Below are 20,671 nucleotides of genomic sequence, written 5' to 3' on the forward strand. Positions count from 1 at the left end.
TTCAACCTCATACCGGTTCTTACGACATGCATCGACACTCGGCGCAGCCCCAGCAGCTGCAGCTCCCTCCGGCCCGGCCAGCCGGGTACGCCCCCCCTGGCCGGCGCCCGGAGCGTTTTCACTCTGTCCTTTCCTCTCCAAGACTCATCTCTGCCAACTGCCGTGGGCTTCGGCAGGGGCTGCCGCGGGCTGTGCGCGGCCTCCTGGGGGTCCCGCCTGCCCGCGCAGGCAGCTAGGACGGGGTTATCAGCAAAGCCTGTGAGGCGCTCTCATGGGGAGGGGGGCTCCGCAGCCCCCCAAGGTGGCTTCGTACACCTCTTGAACGTGGCCGCCCGGCCGCTCGGTGAGAGCGGTGTCTACCCGGGCAGACAGCCTGTCGGCCCCGCGGCCTGGACAGGCGGGAGCGGGGACTCTTGCGCTCGGGGGCTCTGCTCCAAGGAGCGAGAGCGGACGCTCTGCTCGGCCCGGAGAGTGGGGTGGCGGGGCGCCGTCGCCTCGCTGGAACCAGGGGCGTCGTGACGTGCGCGCGCGCCTAGCCGCCGCCAGAACAGGCCGGAAAGGTTGAGCTGCATACGGATCTAAGCCGTTGCCCAAACTAACTCTGGCCCGTGTGACCGACACAGCCGCGCGCGCGCTTTCCCACGACACTCGACCGCCGGGCTCCCTCGGCCTGGGAGGCACTCTCGGGGCAGGGGGCCACCGCAGCCCCCTTTAGGTGGCTTCGTACACCTCTTGAACGTGGCGCCCGGCCGCTCGGAGAGCGGGGTCTACCCGGGCAGACAGCCTGTCGGCCCCGCGGCCTGGGCAGGCGGAGCGGGTGCTCTTGCGCTCGGGGGCTCTGCTCGGCCCGGAGAGTTGGGTGCGGGGCGCCGTCGCCTCGCTGGAACCAGGGGCGTTGTGACGTTCGCGCGCGCCTAGCCGCCGCCAGGACAGGCCGGAAAGGTTGAGCTGCATACGGATCTAAGCCGTTGCCCAAACTAACTCTGGCTCGTGTGACCGACACAGCCGCGCACGCGCTTTCCTACGACACTCGACCGCCTGGCTCCCCTCGGCCTGGGAGGCACTCTCGGGGCGGGGGGCACCGCAGCCCCCCGAGGTGGCTTCGTACACCTCTTGAACGTTGGGGCCCGGCCGCTCGGAGAGCGGGGTCTACCCGGGCAGACAGCCTGTCGGCCCCGCGGCCTGGACAGGCGGAGCGGGGACTCTTGCGCTCGGGGGCTCTGCTCGGCCCAGAGAGCGGGGTGCGGGGCGCCGTCGCCTCGCTGGAACCAGGGGCGTCGTGACGTTCGCGCGCGCCTAGCCGCCGCCAGAACAGGCCGGAAAGGTTGAGCTGCATACGGATCTAAGCCGTTGCCCAAGCTAACTCTGGCCCGTGTGACCGACACAGCCGCGCACGCGCTTTCCTACGACACTCGACCGCCTGGCTCCCCTCGGCCTGGGAGGCACTCTCGGGGCGGGGGGCACCGCAGCCCCCCGAGGTGGCTTCGTACACCTCTTGAACGTTGGGGCCCGGCCGCTCGGAGAGCGGGGTCTACCCGGGCAGACAGCCTGTCGGCCCCGCGGCCTGGACAGGCGGAGTGGGGACAAGCCAAGGCTACCGGCGGGCCTCGGACGGCCAGGGGTGGAAGGGCTCCACCTCAAGGTGGCTTCGTACACCTCTTGAACGTTGGGGCCCGGCCGCTCGGAGAGCGGGGTCTACCCGGGCAGACAGCCTGCTGGCCCCGCGGCCTGGACAGGCGGAGCGGGGAACCTTGCGCTCGGGGGCTCTGCTCGGCCCAGAGAGTGGGGTGCGGGGCGCCGTCGCCTCGCTGGAACCAGGGGCGTCGTGCCATTCGCGCGCGCGCGCCTAGCCGCCGCCAGAACAGGCCGGAAAGGATGAGCTTCATACGGATCTAAGCCGTTGCCCAAACTACCTCTGGCCCCTGTGACCGACACAGCCGTGGCACGCGCTTTCCTACGACACTCGACCGCCGGGCTCCCTCGGCCTGGGAGGCACTCTCGGGGCGGGGGGCACCGCAGCCCCCCCCAAAGGTGGCTTCGTACACCTCTTGAACGTTGGGGCCCGACCGCTCGGAGAGCGGGGTCTACCCGGGCAGACAGCCTGTCGGCCCCGCGGCCTGGACAGGCGGAGCGGGGAAAAGCCTAGGCTACCGGCGGGCGGGATCGACCGGGAAGCCGCCGTGGGGGAACACAAGTTGGACGCCTCGCACCGTCGCGGACCACCGTCCTCCGTCTCTCGGGAAGGGGGGCCGCCCGAGGCGCACGGGCCTCGGACGGCCAGGGGTGGAAGGGCTCCACCCCGAGGTGGCTTCGTACACCTCTTGAACGTTGGGGCCCGGCCGCTCAGTGAGAACGGGGTCTACCCGGGCAGACAGCCTGTCGGCCCCGCGGCCTGGACAGGCAGAGTGGGGAAAAGCCTAGGCTACCGGGCGGGATCGACCGGGTAGCCGCCGTGGGGGAACACAAGTTGGACGCCTCGCGCCGTCGCGGACCACCGTCCTCCGTCTCTCTCTCCCTCTCTCGGGAAGGGGGGCCGCCCGAGGCGCACGGGCCTCGGACGGCCAGGGGTGGAAGGGCTCCACCCCGAGGTGGCTTCGTACACACCTCTTGAACGTTGGGGCCCGGCCGCTCGGAGAGCGGGGTCTACCCGGGCAGACAGCCTGTCGGCCCCGCGGCCTGGACAGGCAGAGTGGGGAAAAGCCTAGGCCACCGGGCGGGATCGACCGGGTAGCCGCCGTGGGGAACACAACTTGGACGTCTCGCGCCGTCGCGGACCACCGTCCTCCGTCTCTCTCTCCCTCTCTCGGAAGGGAGGCCGCCCGAGGCGCACGGGCCTCGAACGGCCAGGGGTGGAAGGGATCCACCCCCCGCGGGAAGGGGACGCGCGGCGGCACCCGGACGCGGGAGCGTTGACCCGGGGGTCTTTACTCCGCCGAGGCGTAGCCCGGAGAAGGAGCGAGACCGGCCGGCGGGGGTGGAACACCCCCTCATGCCTCGCTCCTTCTGGGGATAAAGCGCGTCGTCCGCAGGCCGCCGTCCCCTATCCCCGCCCTGGACCGCCCGCATCGGCCGGAGCCCGAGGGGACAGGCGGGGGTCCTTCGCTTTCGGGAAAACCGTCACCAAACGTGGGGCCCGTGCCCCGCTCTCGGCCGCCCTGAGGCGGGAGAGCCCGGATCGTTCTCTCTCTCGGCGTCGGCCCCACCGACGCCGTCGCACGGTGGCCTGGGAAAGGGCTGCACCCCCTGCGCCACGCTTCTCCCCCGGAGTACTCCCCCCGCAGGGGGCTCCGCGGGGTGTCCCGACGCGCAGAGTCGCTCGCCTTCTTCCGCGGGGGACGGGAGGGACGCCCACGCGCGTCCCTTCCCCATCCTCGAGAGCCGTACGCGCCGAGGGTGAACCCGCTCGCCGGGGCGCCGGGGAGCAGGGCCCTTGTGGTCCTTCCCCGGACATGGGCGCGGCGAGGGTCCCCCGGCCGCGACGGCTCTCCCGTTGACCCACTCTCTCGCCTTGGGTGGTGGTGATGGAGGCGGCTGCCTACGCCTCAGCCCGGCATCTCGGAGGGGGGTCGCCCGGGCAGCCAGCCAGCCAGCCTGTTGGCCCCGCGGCCTGCACAGGCGGAGTGGGGACACTTGCGCTCTATGACTCTGCTCCCAGGGAGGTGGCAGAGGGGCGGCCGCGGTGCTTTGACTTTGAGCGGTCCCCACTCCAGCACTCTGAGAAATAGTCACTTTGTCAAAGACCGCACACCGCTCGTTCCCTTATATGCAAAAAAGGTGTTCGTCCTGACGTTTTGCGAGCCCTTATTTTACCGTCGTCGGCGCTATCAGGGGAAACAGGCCCGCACCTTCCGCCTTCATGGAACCGTAGCTCGGCCCCGAGGGCCCAGGATTACCCTCATACCGGTTCTCACGACATGCGTCGACACTCGGCTCAGCCCCGGCAGCCGCAGCTCCCGCCGGCCCGGCCAGCCGGGTCCGCACCCCTGGCCGGCGCCTGGAGCGTCTGGACTTTGTCGTTTTCTCTCCGAGACTCGTCTCTGCCAACTGCCGTGGACTTCGGCGGGGGCTGCCGCGGGCTGTGCCCGGCCTCTTGGGGGTCCCGCCTGCCCGCGCAGGCAGCTAGGACGGGGTTATCAGCCCTCTCAGGGGGGCCTCCGCAGCCCCCCAAGGTGGCTTCGTACACCTCTTGAACGTGGCGCCCGGCCGCTCGGTGAGAGCGGGGTCTGCCCGGGCAGCCAGCCAGCCTGTCGGCCCCGCGGCCTGGACAGGCGGAGTGGGGACACTCGCGCTCGATGACTCTGCTCCCAGGGAGGTGGCAGAGGGGCGGACGCGGTGCTTTGACTTTGAGCGGTCCCCACTCCCTTCTCAGCACATTGAGAAATAGTCACTTTGTCAAAGACCGCACACCGCTCGTTCCCTTATATGCAAAAAAGGTGTTCGTCCTGACGTTTTGCGAGGCCTTAATTTACCGCCGTCGGCGCTATCAGGGCAAACAGGCCCGCTCCTTCCGCCTTCCCGGAACCGTGGCTCGGCCCCGAGCGACCAGGTTTACCCTCATACCGGTTCTCACGACATGCATGGATACTCGGCTCAGCCCCGGCAGCCGCAGCTCCCGCCGGCCCGGCCAGCCGGGTACGCCCCCCTGGCCGGCGCCTGGAGCGTTTGCACTTTGTCATTTTTCCTCAAAGACTCATCTCTGCCAACTGCCGTGGGATTCAGCAGGGGCTGCCACGGCTGTTCCCCGCCTCCTGGGTGTCCTGCCCTGCAACACCGGAGGGTCAGTCGGGGTCTTGAGCAACTACTGGTAGGTGCAGCACCTCGGGGGCCCTCTGCAGCCAGCACACGGCTGCCAACAGCCCGCTCTCCATCACCAGCCAGCCCATCTGCATACATCTGCTGGGGGTGCTTTTTTGACTTCCCCCGTTTTGGCCTATGGGGAAAAGCCAAGGGGGGAAACTCCAGAGTCATGCCGACCTCCTGGAACCCCAGCTCGGCCTGGAGCTACTGGTTTGCCCCCTTCCAGGTTCTCAGGACATGCATCGACACTCGGCTCTTCCCCAGCCGCCGCAGCTCCCCTCGGCCCGGCCAGCCGGGTCCGCCCCCCGGACCGGCGCCTGGAGCGTTTGGACTTTGTCGTTTTTTTCTCAAAGACTCATCTCTGCCAACGACTTCAGCAGGGGCTGCCACCTGCTGTTCCCCGCCAATGGGTGTCCTGACCTGCAACACCGGAGGCTCAGGTGTGGTCTTGAGCAACTGCTGGTAGGTGCACCTCGGGGGCCCACTGCAGCCAGCACACTGCTGCCAACAGCCCGCTCCCCGTCACCATCCAGCCCCTCTGCATACATCTGCCGGGGGTGCTTTTTTGACTTCCCCCATTTTGGCCTATGGGGAAAAGCCAGGGGGAAAACCTCCAGAGTCAGGCCGACCTCCTGGAACTCCAGCTCGGCCTTGAGCTACTGGTTTGCCCCCTTCCCGGTTCTCAGGACATGCATCGATACTCGGCTCTTCCCCAGCCGCCGCAGCTCCCGTCGGCCCGGCCAGCCGGGTCCGCCACCCTGGCCGGCGCCTGGAGCATTTGGACTTTGTCGTTTTTTCTCAAAGACTCATCTCTGCCAGCTGCCAAGGACTTCAGTAGGGGCTGCCACCTGCTGTTCCCCGCCAATGGGTGTCCTGCCCTGCCACACCGGAGGCTCAGGCAGGGTCTTGAGCAACTGCTGGTTGGTGCTCTCAGGGGGCCCCTCCACACCCCCAGGCCCACCTCCAGGGCCTCCCTCCCGGCCCCTGGAGCAGCCAGCGCCCCCTCGCCGTCAACGCTCTCTCCCCGTTGGGACTTTGAAACTTTTCTGACCGCGCAAGCTTCGTCAAACGGCAAGGGGGGCAGCCGGCGTTCTGTGCCCGGCCTCCTGGGGTCCTGCCCGGGCACATCGGAGGCTCAGCCAGGGTGTTGAGCCACCACTGGCAGGTGCACTCAGGGGGCCCTCCGCAGACGCCCATGCACACCTCCGCAGCCAGCACACTGCTGCCAACAGCCCGCTCCCCGTCACCCGCCAGCCCCTCTGCATACATCTGCTGGGGGTGCTTTTTTGACTTCCCCCATTTTGGCTTATGAGGAAAAGCCAGGGGGAAAACCTCCAGAGTCAGGCCGACCTCCTGGAACTCCGGCCCGGCCTGGAGCTACTGGTTTGCCCCCTTCCCGGTTCTCAGGACATGCATCGACACTCGGCTCAGCCCCGGCAGCCGCGGCTCCCGCCGGCCCGGCCAGCCGGGTACGCCACCCTGGCCGGCGCTTGGAGCGTTTGGACTTTGTCATTTTTCTCAAAGACCCATCTCTGCCAACTGCCGTGGGCTTCAGCAGTGGCTGCCGCGGGCTGTGCCCGGCCTACTGGGGGGTCCCGCCTGCCCGCGCAGGCAGCTAGGACAGGGCTCTCAGCAAGGGCTTGGAGGCGCTCTCAGGGGGGGGCCTCCGCAGCCCCCCAAGGTGGCTTCGTACACCTCTCGAACGTTGGGGCCCGGCCGCTCGGAGAGCGGGGTCTGCCCGGGCAGCCAGCCAGCCTGTCGGCCCCACGGCCCGCGCTGGCGGAGTGGGGACACTCGCGCTCGATGTCTCTGCTCCCAGGGAGGCGGCAGAGGGGCGGCCGCGGTGCTTTGACTTTGAGCGGTCCCCACTCCCTTCTCAGCACATTGAGAAATAGTCACTTTGTCAAAGACCGCACACCGCTCGTTCCCTTATATGCAAAAAAGGTGTTCGTCCTGACGTTTTGCGAGGCCTTAATTTACCGCCGTCGGCGCTATCAGGGAAAACGGGCACGCTCCTTCCGCCCTACTGGAACCGTGCCTCGGCCCGGAGCGACCAGGATTACCCTCATACCGGTTCTCACGACATGCATCGACACTCGGCTCTTCCCCGGCAGCCGCAGCTCCCGCCGGCCCGGCCAGCCGGGTCCGCCCCCCTGGCCGGCGCCTGGAGCGTTTGCACTTTGTCATTTTTTCTCAAAGACTCATCTCTGCCAACTGCCCTGGGCTTCAGCAGTGGCTGCCTCGGGCTGTGCCCGGCCTCTTGGGGGTCCCGCCTGCCCGCGCAGGCAGCTAGGACGGGGTTATCAGCCCTCTCAGGGGGGCCACCGCAGCCCCCCAAGGTGGCTTCGTACACCTCTTGAACGTTGGGCCCGGCCGCTCGGAGAGCGGGGTCTGCCCGGGCAGCCAGCCAGCCTGTCGGCCCCGCGGCCTGGGCAGGCGGAGTGGGGACCCTCGCGCTCGATGAGTCTGCTCCCAGGGAGGTGGCAGAGGGGCGGCCGCGGCGCTTTGACTTTGAGCGGTCCCCACTCCGCACATTGAGAAATAGTCACTTTGTCAAAGACCGCACACCGCTCGTTCCCTTATATGCAAAAAAGGTGTTCGTCCTGACGTTTTGCGAGGCCTTATTTTACCGCCGTCGGCGCTATCAGGGGAAGCGGGCCCGCTCCTTCCGCCTTCCTGGAACCGTGCCTCGGCCCCGAGGGCCCAGGATTACCCTCATACCGGTTCTCACGACATGCATCGACACTCGGCTCAGCCCCGGCAGCCGCAGCTCCCGCCGGCCCGACCAGCCGGGTCCGTCCCCCTGGCCGGCGCCCGGAGCGTTTGGACTTTGTCGTTTTTTCATCCAACACTCTCCTCTGGCAAATGCCATGGACTTCAGCGGGGGCTGCCGCGGGCTGTTCCCCGCCTCCTGGGTGTCCTGCCCTGCAACACCGGAGGCACAGGCACACTGCTGCCAACAGCCCGCTCTCCATCACCCCCCAGCCCCTTCTGCATACATCTGCCGGGGGTGCTTTTTTGCCTCCCCCCATTTTGGCCTATGGGGAAAAGCCAGGGGGAAAACGTCCAGAGTCAGGCCGACCTCCTGGAACTCCAGCTCGGCCTGGAGCCACCGGTTTGTCCCCTTCCCGGTTCTCACGACATGCACCGACACTCGGCTCAGCCCCGGCAGCCGCAGCACCCGCCGGCCCGGCCAGCCGGGTCCGTTCCCCTGGCCGGCACGCCTGGAGCATCTGGACTTTGTCGTTTTTCCTCCAAGACTCGCCTCTGGCAAATGCCATGGACTTCAGCGGGGGCTGCCGCGGGCTGTTCCCCGCCTCCTGGGTGTCCTGCCCTGCAACACCGGAGGCTCAGGCAGGGTCTTCAGCTACTGCTGGTAGGTGCACCTCGGGGGCCCTCCGCAGCCGCCCCGGGCCACCCCTGCAGCCAGCACACTGCTGCCAACAGCCCGCTCCCCATCACCAGCCAGCCCCTCTGCATACATCTGCTGGGGGTGCTTTTTTGACTTCCCCCCTTTTGGCCTATGGGGAAAAGCCAGGGGGACAATCTCCAGAGTCCTGCCGACCTCCTGGAACTCCAGCCCGGCCTGGAGCCACCGGTCTGTCCCCTTCCCGGTTCTCAGGGATTTTTGGACTTGTGATTTTCGTGATTCGTCTCTTCAAACTTTGTTGGACTACAATGGGGGGGCGACCGGCGGTCCGTGCCCAGCCTCCAGGGTGTCCTGCCCTGCAACACCAGAGGCTCGGGCAGGGTCTTGACCAACTACTGTTGGGTGCTCCTAGGGGGCCCCTCCACACCCCCAGGCCCACCTCCAGGACATCCCTCCCGGCCCCTGGAGCAGCCAGCACCCCCTCGCCGTCAACACTCTCCCCCCGTGGGGACTTTGAAACTTTTCTGACCGTGCAAGCTTCATCAAACGGCAAGGGGGCAACCGGCGTTCTGTGCCCAGCCTCCTGGGGTCCTGCCCGGGCACATCGGAGGCTCTGGCTGGGTGTTGAGTCACTACTGGCAGATGCACTCAGGGGGCCCTACGCTGCCGCCCATGCACACTGCTGCCAACAGCCCGCTCCCCATCACCCGCCAGCCCCTCTGCATACATCTGCCGGGGGTGCTTTTTTGACTTCCCCCATTTTGGCCTATGGGGAAAAGCCAGGGGGAAAACCACCAGAGTCAGGCCGACCTCCTGGAACCCCAGCTCGGCCCGGAGCCACCGGTTTGTCCCCTTCCCGGTTCTCAGGACATGCATTGACACCCGGCTCAGCACCGGCAGCCGCAGCCCTCGCCAGCCCGGCCAGCCGGGTCCGCCACCCTGGCCGGCGCCTGGAGCGTTTGGACTTTGTCATTTTCATGACTTGTCTCCTCAAACTTTGTCCGACTGCAAGGGGGGCTGCCGCAGTCCGTGCCCAGCCTCCAGGGGTTGCCCCCGGCCACTGGAGCAGCCAGCACCCCCTCGCCGTCAACACTCTCTCCCCGTTGGGACTTTGAAACTTTTCTGACCGTGCAAGCTTCGTCAAACGGCAAGGGGGCAGGCTGCGGTCTGTGCCCGGCCTCCTGGGGTCCTGCCCGGGCACATCGGAGGCTCAGCCTGGGTTTTCCGCCACCACTGGTAGGTGCGCTTTGGGGGCCCTCCGCAGCCGCCCCGGGCCACCCCTGCAGCCAGCACACTGCTGCCAACAGCCCGCTCTCCATCACCAGCCAGCCCCTCTGTACACATCTGCCGGGGGGGTGCTTTTTTTGAGACATACTGTCACTTTGTCAAAGACCGCACACCGCTCGTTCCCTTATACCCCGACAAGGTGTTCGTGGTGACGTTTTGCGAGGCCTTATTTTACCGCCGTCGGCGCTATCAGGGGAAGCAGGCCCGCTCCTTCCGCCCTCCTGGAACCGTGCCTCGGCCCGGAGCGGCCAGGTTTACCCTCATACCGGTTCTCGTGACCTGCATTGACACTCGGCTCTTCCCCAGCCGCCGTAGCTCCCGCCGGTCCCAGCCAGCCAGGTCCGCCCCCCTGGCCGGCGCCTGGAGCGTTTGGACTTTGTCATTTTCATGACTTGTCTCCTCAAACTTTGTTCGACTGCAAGGGGGGGGGGGCTGCCGCGGTCCGTGCCCAGCCTCCAGGGGTTGCCCCCGGAGCAGCCAGCACCCCCTCGCCGTCAACACTCTCTCCCCGTGGGGACTTTGAAACTTTTCTGACCGTGCAAGCGTCATCAGACGGCAAGGGGGCAGGCTGCGGTCTGTGCCCGGCCTCCTGGGGTCCTGCCCGGGCACATCGGAGGCTCAGCCAGGGTCTTGGGCCCCTACTGGTAGGTGCACTTTGGGGGCCCTCCGCAGCCGCCCAGGCCCACCCCTGCAGCCACCACACGGCTGCCAACAGCCCGCTCTCCATAACCCCCCAGCCCATTGCATACATCTGCTGGGGGTGCTTTTTTGACTTCCCCCATTTTGGCCTATGGGGAAAGGCCGGGGGGGGAAACCTCCAGAGTCAGGCCGACCTCCTGGAACTCCAACCCGGCCTGGAGCCACTGGTTTGTCCCCTTCCCGGTTCTCAGGACATGCGTCGACACTCGGCTAAGCCCCGGCAGCCACAGCCCCCGTCGGCCGGGCCAGCCGGGTCCACCACCCTGCCCGGCGCCCAGAGCGTTTGGACTTTGTCGTTTTTTTCTCCAAGACTCGCCTCTGGCACATGCCATGGGCTTCAGCGGGGGCTGCTCCCCGCCTCCTGGGTGTCCTGCCCGGGCACATCGGAGGCACAGGCAATGTCTTGAGCCACCACTGGTAGGTGCACTCAGGGGGCCCTCCGCAGCCGCCCTGGGCCACCCCTGCAGCCAGCACACTGCTGCCAACAGCCCGCTCTCCATCGCCCCCCAGCCCCTCTGCATACATCTGCTGGGGGTGCTTTTTTGACTTCCCCCATTTCGGCCTATGGGGAAAAGCCAGGGGGAAAACCTCCAGAGTCAGGCCGACCTCCTGGAACTCCAGCTCGGCCTGGAGCTACTGGTCTGTCCCCTTCCCGGTTCTCAGGACCTGCATTGACACTCGGCTCAGCCCCAGCCGCCGCAGCCCCCGCCGGCCCGGCCAGCCGGGTCCGCACCCCTGGACGGCACGCCTGGAGCGTTTGGACTTTGTCATTTTCATGACTTGTCTCCTCAGACATTGTCCGACTGCAAGGGGGGCGGCCGCGGTCCGTGCCCAGCCTCCAGGGGTTGCCCCCGGCCCCTGGAGCAGCCAGCACCCCCTCGCCGTCAACACTCTCTCCCCGTCGGGACTTTGAAACTTTTTCTGACCGTGCAAGCTTCATCAAACGGCAAGGGGGCAGGCTGCGGTCTGTGCCCGGCCTCCTGGGGTCCTGCCGGGGGACATCGGAGGCTCAGCCAGGGTCTTGAGCCACCGCTGGCAGGTGCACTCTGGGGGCCCTCCGCAGCCGCCCATGCACACCTCTGCAGCCTGCACACTGCTGCCAACAGCCCGCTCCCCATCACCCGCCAGCCCCTCTGCATACATCTGCTGGGGGTGCTTTTTTGCCTCCCCCCGTTTTGGCCTATGGGGAAAAGCCAGGGGGAAAACCACCAGAGTCATGCCGAACTCCTGGAACTCCAGCTCGGCCTGGAGCTACTGATCTGTCCCCTTCCCGGTTCTCAGGACATGCATTGACACTCGGCTCAGCCCCGGCAGCCGCAGCCCCCGCCAGCCCGGCCAGCCGGGTCTGCCCCCCTGGCCGGCGCCTGGAGCGTTTGGACTTTATCATTTTCATGACTTGTCTCCTCAAACTTTGTCCGCCTGCAAGGGGGGCGGCCGCGGTCCGTGCCCAGCCTCCAGGGGTTGCCCCCGGCCCCTGGAGCAGCCAGCACCCCCTCGCCGTCAACACTCTCTCCCCGTTGGGACTTTGAAACTTTTCTGACCGTGCAAGCTTCATCAAACGGCAAGGGGGCAGGCTGCGGTCTGTGCCCGGCCTCCTGGGGTCCTGCCCGGGCACATCGGAGGCTCAGCCAGGGTTTTGAGCCACTGCTGGCAGGTGCACTCAGGGGGCCCTCCGCAGCCGCCCAGGCCCACCCCTGCAGCCAGCACATGGCTGCCAGCAGCCACCACACAGCTGCCAACAGCCCGCTCTCCATCGCCCCCCAGCCCCCCTGCATACATCTGGCGGGGGTGCTTTTTTGACTTCCCCCATTTTGGCCTATGGGGAAAAGCCAGGGGGGACACCTCCAGAGTCAGGCCGACCTCCTGGAACTCCAGCTCGGCCCGGAGCCACCGGTTTGTCCCCTTCCCGGTTCTCAGGACATGCATTGACACCCAGATCTTCCCTGGCAGCCGCAGCTCCCGCCGGCCCGGCCAGCCAGGTCCGCACCCCTGGCCGGCGCCTGGAGCGTTTGGACTTTGTCATTCTCATGACTTGTCTCCTCAAACTTTGTTCGACTGCAAGAGGGGCTGCCGGGGTCCGTGCCCAGCCTCCAGGGGTTGCCCCCGGCCCCTGGAGCAGCCAGCACCCCCTCGCCGTCAACACTCTCTCCCCGTTGGGACTTTGAAACTTTTCTGACCGTGCAAGCTTCATCAAACGGCAAGGGGGCAGGCTGCGGTCTGTGCCCGGCCTCCTGGGGTCCTGCCCGGGGACATCGGAGGCTCCGCCTGGGTCTTGAGCAACTACTGGTAGGTGCGCTTTGGGGGGCCCTCCGCAGCCGCCCCGGGCCACCCCTGCAGCCAGCACACTGCTGCCAACAGCCCGCTCTCCATCACCAACCAGCCAGCCAGCCCCGTCTGCACACATCTGCCGGGGGTGCTTTTTTTGAGACATACTGTCACTTTGTCAAAGACCGCACACCGCTCGTTCCCTTATACCCCGACAAGGTGTTCGCGGTGACGTTTTGCGAGGCCTTATTTTACCGCCGTCGGCGCTATCAGGGGAAGCAGGCCCGCTCCTTCCGCCTTCCCGGAACCGTGGCTCGGCCCGGAGCGACCAGGATTACCCTCATACCGGTTCTCATGACATGCATTGACACTCGGCTCAGCCCCGGCAGCCGCAGCTCCCACCGGCCAGGCCAGCCGTGTCTGCCCCCCTGGCCGGCACGCCTGGAGCGTTTGGACTTTGTCATTTTTTCCCCCAAGACTCGCCTCTGCCAACTGCCAAGGACTTCAGCAGGGGCTGCCACGGCTGTTCCCCGCCTCCTGGGGTTCATGCCCGGGCACACCGGAGGCTCAGGCATTGTCTTGAGCGACTACTGTTGGGTGCTCTCACGGGGCCCCTCCACACCCCCAGGCCGACCTCCAGGGGCTCCAGCCCGGCCCCAGGGGCAGCCAGCACCCCTTCGCCGTCAACACTCTCCCCCCGTTGGGACTTTGAAACTTTTCCGACCGTGCAAGCGTCATCGGACGGCAAGGGGGTAAGCTGCGGGCTCTGCCCGGCCTCCTGGTGTCCTGCCCGGCCCCGTGGGGCGGACAGGCAGGGTTTCTCACCCACTACCCGTAGGCACTCTCAGGGGGCCCTCCGCGCCCTCAGGCCGCCCTCCCCGGGCTTCCCCCGGGTCCGCGGAGCAGCCCGACACCCCTCGCCGCACCGTCTCTCGCCCCCGTTGGGACTTTGAAACTTTTCCCCCCCGTGCAAACCTCACCGGGGGGCAGAGGGAGAGACCCGCGGGCCGTGCCCGGCCTCCCGGGACTCCCTCCGGGCAGCGCGGGCGGCTCGGACGGGGTTTTGAGCGAGTGCTGGGGGGGGTGTCTTCGGGGGCCCCCCGCGGGCCCCCCGGGGCACCTGCGCGGGGTGGCCCCTGCTGCCAGACACCCACTCCCTATCGACCATCCAGCCCCCCTACATACATCTGGCGGGGGTGCTTTTTTGAGTTCCCCCATTTTGGCAACTTGGCACATCCTATGGGGAAACCGGCAAAATCATGCCGACCTCCTGGAACTCCGGCTCGGCCTGGAGCCGCCGGTTTGTCCCCTTCCCGGTTCTCAGGCATTTTCGGACTTTGTCATTTTTTCAGCACTCTGTCAATGCGGCCAGCGGGAGCTGCCGCGGTCTGTGCCCAGGCACCAGGCTCTCCAAACGGACACCGGCGGAGGGTCAGGGGGTGTCTCGGCCAGATACTGAAAAACACTCAGGGGGTGCCCAGGCACCAGGCACTCCAAACGGACACCGTCGGAGGGTCAGGGGGTGTCTCAGCCAGATACTGAAAAACACTCAGGGGCGCACGGGGGCTGCACAGGGCCACCCCGGGCGGCCATATTGGCGGCTGGGACCCCCTATTCAGCAAACGCCAGGGGGCGCTCAGGGACACCCGGGGGCTGCTCCACTCGCCCCAGGCCGGCCTCCCTGAGGCGGGCACGTTAGCGGCTGAGACCCCCTCTCGAGCAGAGACCGGGGGGCGCTCGGGGACACACGGGGGCTGCTCCACTCGCCCCAGGCCGGACTCCCTGAGGCGGGCACATCAGCGGCTGAGAACCCCTCTCCACCAATGACCGGGGGACGCTCAGGGACACACGGGGGCTGCTCCACTCGCCCCAGGCCGGCCTCCCTGGGTACCCAGGCGGGCACATTAGCGGCTGAGACCCCCTCTCGACCAAAGACCGGGGGCGCTCAGGGACACGCGGGGGCTGCTCCACTCGCCCCAGGCCGGCCTCCCTGAGGCGGGCACATTAGCGGCTGAGACCCCCTCTCGACCAGAGACCGGGGGGCACTCGGGGACACACGGGGGCTGCTCCACTCGCCCCAGGCCGGACTCCCTGAGGCGGGCACATTAGCGGCCGAGACCCCCTCTCGACCAGAGACCGGGGGGCGCTCGGGGACACACGGGGGCTGCTCCACTCGCCCCAGGCCGGACTCCCTGAGGCGGGCACATTAGCGGCCGAGACCCCCTCTCCACCAGAGACCGGGGGGCGCTCGGGGACACACGGGGGCTGCTCCACTCACCCCAGGCCGGACTCCCTGAGGCCGGCACATTAGCGGCTGAGACCCCCTCTCCACCAAAGACCGGGGGGCGCTCGGGGACACACGGGGGCTGCTCCACTCGCCCCAGGCCGGACTCCCTGAGGCGGGCACATTAGCGGCTGAGACCCCCTCTCCACCAAAGACCGGGGGCACTCAGGGACACACGGGGGCCGCTCCACTCGCCCCAGGCCGGACTCCCTGAGGCGGGCACATTAGCGGCTGAGACCCCCTCTTCAGCAAACGCCAGGGGACACTCGGGGACACACGGGGGCTGCTCCACTCGCCCCAGGACGGACTCCCTGAGGCGGGCACATTAGCGGCTGGGACCCCCTCTCCACCAAAGACCGGGGGGCGCTCGGGGACACACGGGGGCTGCTCCACTCGCCCCAGGCCGGACTCCCTGAGGCGCGCACATTAGCGGCTGGGACCCCCTCTCCACCAAAGACCGGGGGGCGCTCGGGGACACACAGGGGCTGCTCCACTCGCCCCAGGCCGGCCTCTGTAGGTACCCAGGCGGGCACATTAGCGGCTGAGACCCCCTCTCCACCAAAGACCGGGGGGCGCTCGGGGACACACAGGGGCTGCTCCACTCGCCCCAGGCCGGCCTCTCTAGGTACCCAGGCGGGCACATTAGCGGCTGAGACCCCCTCTTGACCAAAGACCGGGGGACACTCAGGGACACACGGGGGCTGCTCCACTCACCCCAGGCCGGCCTCCCTAGGTACCCGGGCGGGCACATTAGCGGCTGAGACCCCCTCTTCAGCAAACGCCAGGGGACGCTCAGGGACACACGGGGGCTGCTCCACTCGCCCCAGGCCGGACTCCCTGAGGCGGGCACATTAGCGGCTGAGACCCCCTCTCCACCAAAGACCGGGGGGGGGGCGCTCGGGGACACACGGGGGCTGCTCCACTCGCCCCAGGCCGGACTCCCTGCGTACCCGGGCGGGCACATTAGCGGCTGAGACCCCCTCTCGACCAAAGACCGGGGGACGCTCAGGGACACACGGGGGCCCCTCCGCGCCCCCAGGCCGACCTCCAGGGCCTCCCTCCCGGCCCCTGGAGCAGCCAGCACCCCCTCGCCGTCAACACTCTCTCCCCGTTGGGACTTTGAAACTTTTCTGACCGTGCAAGCTTCATCGGACGGCAAGGGGGCAGGCTGCGGTCTGTGCCCGGCCTCCTGGGGTCCTGCCCGGGCACATCGGAGGCTCAGCGGGGGTTTTGAGCCACCGCTGGCAGGTGCACTCAGGGGGCCCTCCGCAGCCGCCCCGGGCCACCCCTGCAGCCAGCACACCGCTGCCAACAGCCCGCTCTCCGTCACCAGCCAGGCCCGTCCGCGCACATCTGCCGGGAGGGAGCTTTTTTTGAGACATACTGTCACTTTGTCAAAGACCGCACACCGCTCGTTCCCATATACCCCGACAAGGTGTTCGTGGTGACGTTTTGCGAGGCCTTATTTTACCGTCGTCGGCGCTATCAGGGGAAACACGCCCGCTCCTTCCGCCTCCCTGGTACCCTGGCTGGGCCCGGAGCGACCAGGATTACCCTCATACCGGTTCTCACGACCTGCACTGACACTCGACTCTGCCCCGGCCGCCGCAGCTCCCGCAGGCCCGGCCAGCCGGGTCCGCCCCCCTGGCCGGCGCCCGGAGCGTTTGGACTTTGTCGTTTCTTCTCCAAGACGCGTCTCTGCCAACTGCCGTGGACTTCAGCGGGGGCTGCTCCCCGTCTCCTGGGTGTCCTGCCCGGGCACATCGGAGGCTCAGCCTGGGTCTTCAGCCCCTACTGGTAGGTGCACTCAGGGGGCCCTCCGCAGCCGCCCAGGCCCACCCCTGCAGCCAGCACACGGCTGCCAGCAGCCACCACACAGCTGCCAACAGCCCGCTCTCCGTCACCCCCCAGCCCCTTCTGCATACATCTGCTGGGGGTGCTTTTTTGACTTCCCCCCTTTGGCCAATGGGGAAAAAGCTAAGGGGAAAACCTCCAGAGTCAGGCCGACCTCCTGGAACTCCAACCCGGCCTGGAGCCACCGGTTTGTCCCCTTCCCGGTTCTCACGACATGCATCGACACTCGGCTCAGCCCCGGCAGCCGCAGCCCCCGCCGGCCCCGCCAGCCCGGTCCGCAACCCTGGCCAGCGCCTGGAGCGTTTGGACTTTGTCATTTTTTCTCAAAGACCCATCTCTGCCAACTGCCGTGGGCTTCAGCGGGGGCTGCTCCCCGCCTCCTGGGTGTCCTGCCCGGGCACATCGGAGGCTCAGGCAATGTCTTGAGCCACCGCTGGCAGGTGCACTCAGGGGGCCCTCCGCAGCCTCCCAGGCCCACCCCCGCAGCCAGCACATGGCTGCCAGCAGCCACCACACAGCTGCCAACAGCCCGCTCTCCGTCACCCCCCAGCCCCTTATGCATACATCTGCTGGGGGTGCTTTTTTGACTTCCCCCCTTTTGGCCTATGGGGAAATGCTAAGGGGAAAACCTCCAGAGTCAGGCCGACCTCCTGGAACTCCAACCCGGCCTGGAGCCACAGGTTTGTCCCCTTCCCGGTTCTCACGACATGCATCGACACTCGGCTCAGCCCCGGCAGCCGCAGCTCCCGCCGGCCCGGCCAGCCCGGTCCGCACCCCTGGCCAGCGCCTGGAGCGTTTGGACTTTGTCATTTTTTCTCAAAGACCCATCTCTGCCAACTGCCGTGGGCTTCAGCGGGGGCTGCTCCCCGCCTCCTGGGTGTCCTGCCCGGGCACATCGGAGGCTCAGGCAATGTCTTGAGCCACCGCTGGTAGCTGCACTCAGGGGGCCCTCAGCAGCCGCCCAGGCCCACCCCTGCAGCCAGCACACGGCTGCCAGCAGCCACCACACAGCTGCCAACAGCCCGCTCTCCGTCACCCCCCAGCCCCTCCTGCATACATCTGCTGGGGGTGCTTTTTTGACTTCCCCCCTTTTGGCCTATGGGAAAAAGCTAAGGGAAAAACCTCCAGAGTCAGGCCGACCTCCTGGAACTCCAACCCGGCCTGGAGCCACCGGTTTGTCCCCTTCCCGGTTCTCAGGACATGCATAGACACTCGGCTCAGCCCCGGCCGCCGCAGCCCCCGCCGGCCCGGCCAGCCCGGTCCGCACCCCTGGCCAGCGCCTGGAGCGTTTGGACTTTGTCATTTTTTCTCCAAGACTCGCCTCTGCCAACTGCCGTGGGCTTCAGCGGGGGCTGCTCCCCGCCTCCTGGGTGTCCTGCCCGGGCACATCGTATGCTCAGGCAATGTCTTGAGCCACCGCTGGTAGGTGCACTCAGGGGGCAGTCCGCAGCCGCCCGGGGCCCACCCCTGCAGCCAGCACACGGCTGCCAGCAGCCACCACACAGCTGCCAACAGCCCGCTCTCCGTCACCCCCCAGCCCAACTCTGCATACATCTGCCGGGGGTGCTTTTTTGACTTCCCCCCTTTTGGCCTATGGGGAAAAGCTAAGGGGAAAACCTCCAGAGTCAGGCCGACCTCCTGGAACTCCAACCCGGCCTGGAGCCACCGGTTTGTCCCCTTCCCGGTTCTCAGGACATGCCTAGACACTCGGCTCAGCCCCGGCCGCCGCAGCCCCCGCCGGCCCGGCCAGCCCGGTCCGCACCCCTGGCCGGCACGCCTGGAGCGTTTGGACTTTGTCGTTTTTTTCAAAGACTCATCTCTGCCAACTGCCGTGGGCTTCAGCGGGGGCTGCTCCCCGCCTCCCGGGTGTCCTGCCCGGGCACATCGGAGGCTCAGGCAATGTCTTGAGCCACCGCTGGTAGCTGCGCTTTGGGGGCCCTCGGCAGCCGCCCAGGCCCACCCCTGCAGCCAGCACACGGCTGCCAGCAGCCACCACACAGCTGCCAACAGCCCGCTCTCCATCACCCCCCAGCCACTTCTGCATACATCTGCTGGGGGTGCTTTTTTGACTTCCCCCGTTTTGGCCTATGGTAAAATGCTAAGGGGAAAACCTCCAGAGTCAGGCCGACCTCCTGGAACTCCAGCTCGGCCTCGAGCCACCGGTTTGTCCCCTTCCCGGTTCTCACGACATGCATCGACACTCGGCTCAGCCCCAGCAGCTGCAGCTCCCGCCGGCCCGGCCAGCCCGGTCCGCACCCCTGGCCAGCGCCTGGAGCGTTTGGACTTTGTCATTTTTTTTCAAAGACTCGTCTCTGCCAACTGCCGTGGGCTTCAGCGGGGGCTGCTCCCCGCCTCCTGGGTGTCCTGCCCGGGCACATCGTATGCTCAGGCAATGTCTTGAGCCACCGCTGGTAGGTGCACTCAGGGGGCCCTCCGCAGCCGCCCAGGCCCACCCCTGCAGCCAGCACACGGCTGCCAGCAGCCACCACACAGCTGCCAACAGCCCGCTCTCCGTCACCCCCCAGCCCATCTGCATACATCTGGCGGGGGTGCTTTTTTGACTTCCCCCCTTTTGGCCTATGGGGAAAAGCCAGGGGGGAAACCTCCAGAGTCAGGCCGACCTCCTGGAACTCCAACCCGGCCTGGAGCCACAGGTTTGTCCCCTTCCCGGTTCTCAGGACAAGCATAGACACTCGGCTCAGCCCCGGCCGCCGCAGCCCCCGCCGGCCCGGCCAGCCCGGTCCGCACCCCTGGCCAGCGCCTGGAGCGTTTGGACTTTGTCATTTTTTCTCAAAGACCCATCTCTGCCAACTGCCCTGGGCTTCAGCGGGGGCTGCTCCCCGCCTCCTGGGTGTCCTGCCCGGGCACATCGGAGGCTCAGGCAATGTCTTGAGCCACCGCTGGCAGGTGCACTCAGGGGGCCCTCCGCAGCCTCCCGGGCCCACCCCCGCAGCCAGCACACGGCTGCCAGCAGCCACCACACAGCTGCCAACAGCCCGCTCTCCGTCACCCCCCAGCCCCTTATGCATACATCTGCTGGGGGTGCTTTTTTGACTTCCCCCCTTTTGGCCTATGGGATAATGCCAAGGGGAAAACCTCCAGAGTCAGGCCGACCTCATGGAACTCCAACCCGGCCTGAAGCCACCGGTTTGTCCCCTTCCCGGTTCTCACGACATGCATCGACACTCGGCTCAGCCCCGGCAGCCGCAGCTCCCGCCGGCCCGGCCAGCCCGGTCCGCACCCCTGGCCAGCGCCTGGAGCGTTTGGACTTTGTCATTTTTTCAAAGACTCATCTCTGATAACTGCCGTGGGCTTCAGCGGGGGCTGCTCCCCGCCTCCTGGGTGTCCTGCCCGGGCACATCGGAGGGTCAGCCTGGGTCTTGAGCCACTGCTGGTAGGTGCGCTTTGGGGGCCCTCGGCAGCCGCCCAGGCCCACCCCTGCAGCCAGCACACGGCTGCCAGCAGCCACCACACAGCTGCCAACAGCCCGCTCTCCGTCACCCCCCAGCCCCTCCTGCATACATCTGCTGGGGGTGCTTTTTTGACTTCCCCCCTTTTGGCCTATGGGATAATGCCAAGGGGAAAACCTCCAGAGTCAGGCCGACCTCATGGAACTCCAACCCGGCCTGAAGCCACCGGTTTGTCCCCTTCCCGGTTCTCACGACATGCGTCAACACTCGGCTCAGCCCCGGCCGCCGCAGCCCCCGCCGGCCCGGCCAGCCCGGTCCGCACCCCTGGCCAGCGCCTGGAGCGTTTGGACTTTGTCGTTTTTTTCAAAGACTCATCTCTGCCAACTGCCGTGGGCTTCAGCGGGGGCTGCTCCCCGCCTCCTGGGTGTCCTGCCCGGGCACATCGGAGGCTCAGGCAATGTCTTGAGCCACCGCTGGTAGCTGCACTCAGGGGGCCCTCCGCAGCCGCCCAGGACCACCCCTGCAGCCAGCACACGGCTGCCAGCAGCCACCACACAGCTGCCAACAGCCCGCTCTCCGTCACCCCCCAGCCCAACTCTGCATACATCTGCTGGGGGTGCTTTTTTGACTTCCCCCCTTTTGGCCTATGGGGAAAAGCTAAGGGGAAAACCTCCAGAGTCAGGCCGACCTCCTGGAACTCCAACC

The sequence above is a fragment of the Eleutherodactylus coqui genome, unplaced genomic scaffold, assembly GCF_035609145.1.
Source record: "Eleutherodactylus coqui strain aEleCoq1 unplaced genomic scaffold, aEleCoq1.hap1 HAP1_SCAFFOLD_365, whole genome shotgun sequence".
NCBI classification, from domain to species: domain Eukaryota; kingdom Metazoa; phylum Chordata; class Amphibia; order Anura; family Eleutherodactylidae; genus Eleutherodactylus; species Eleutherodactylus coqui.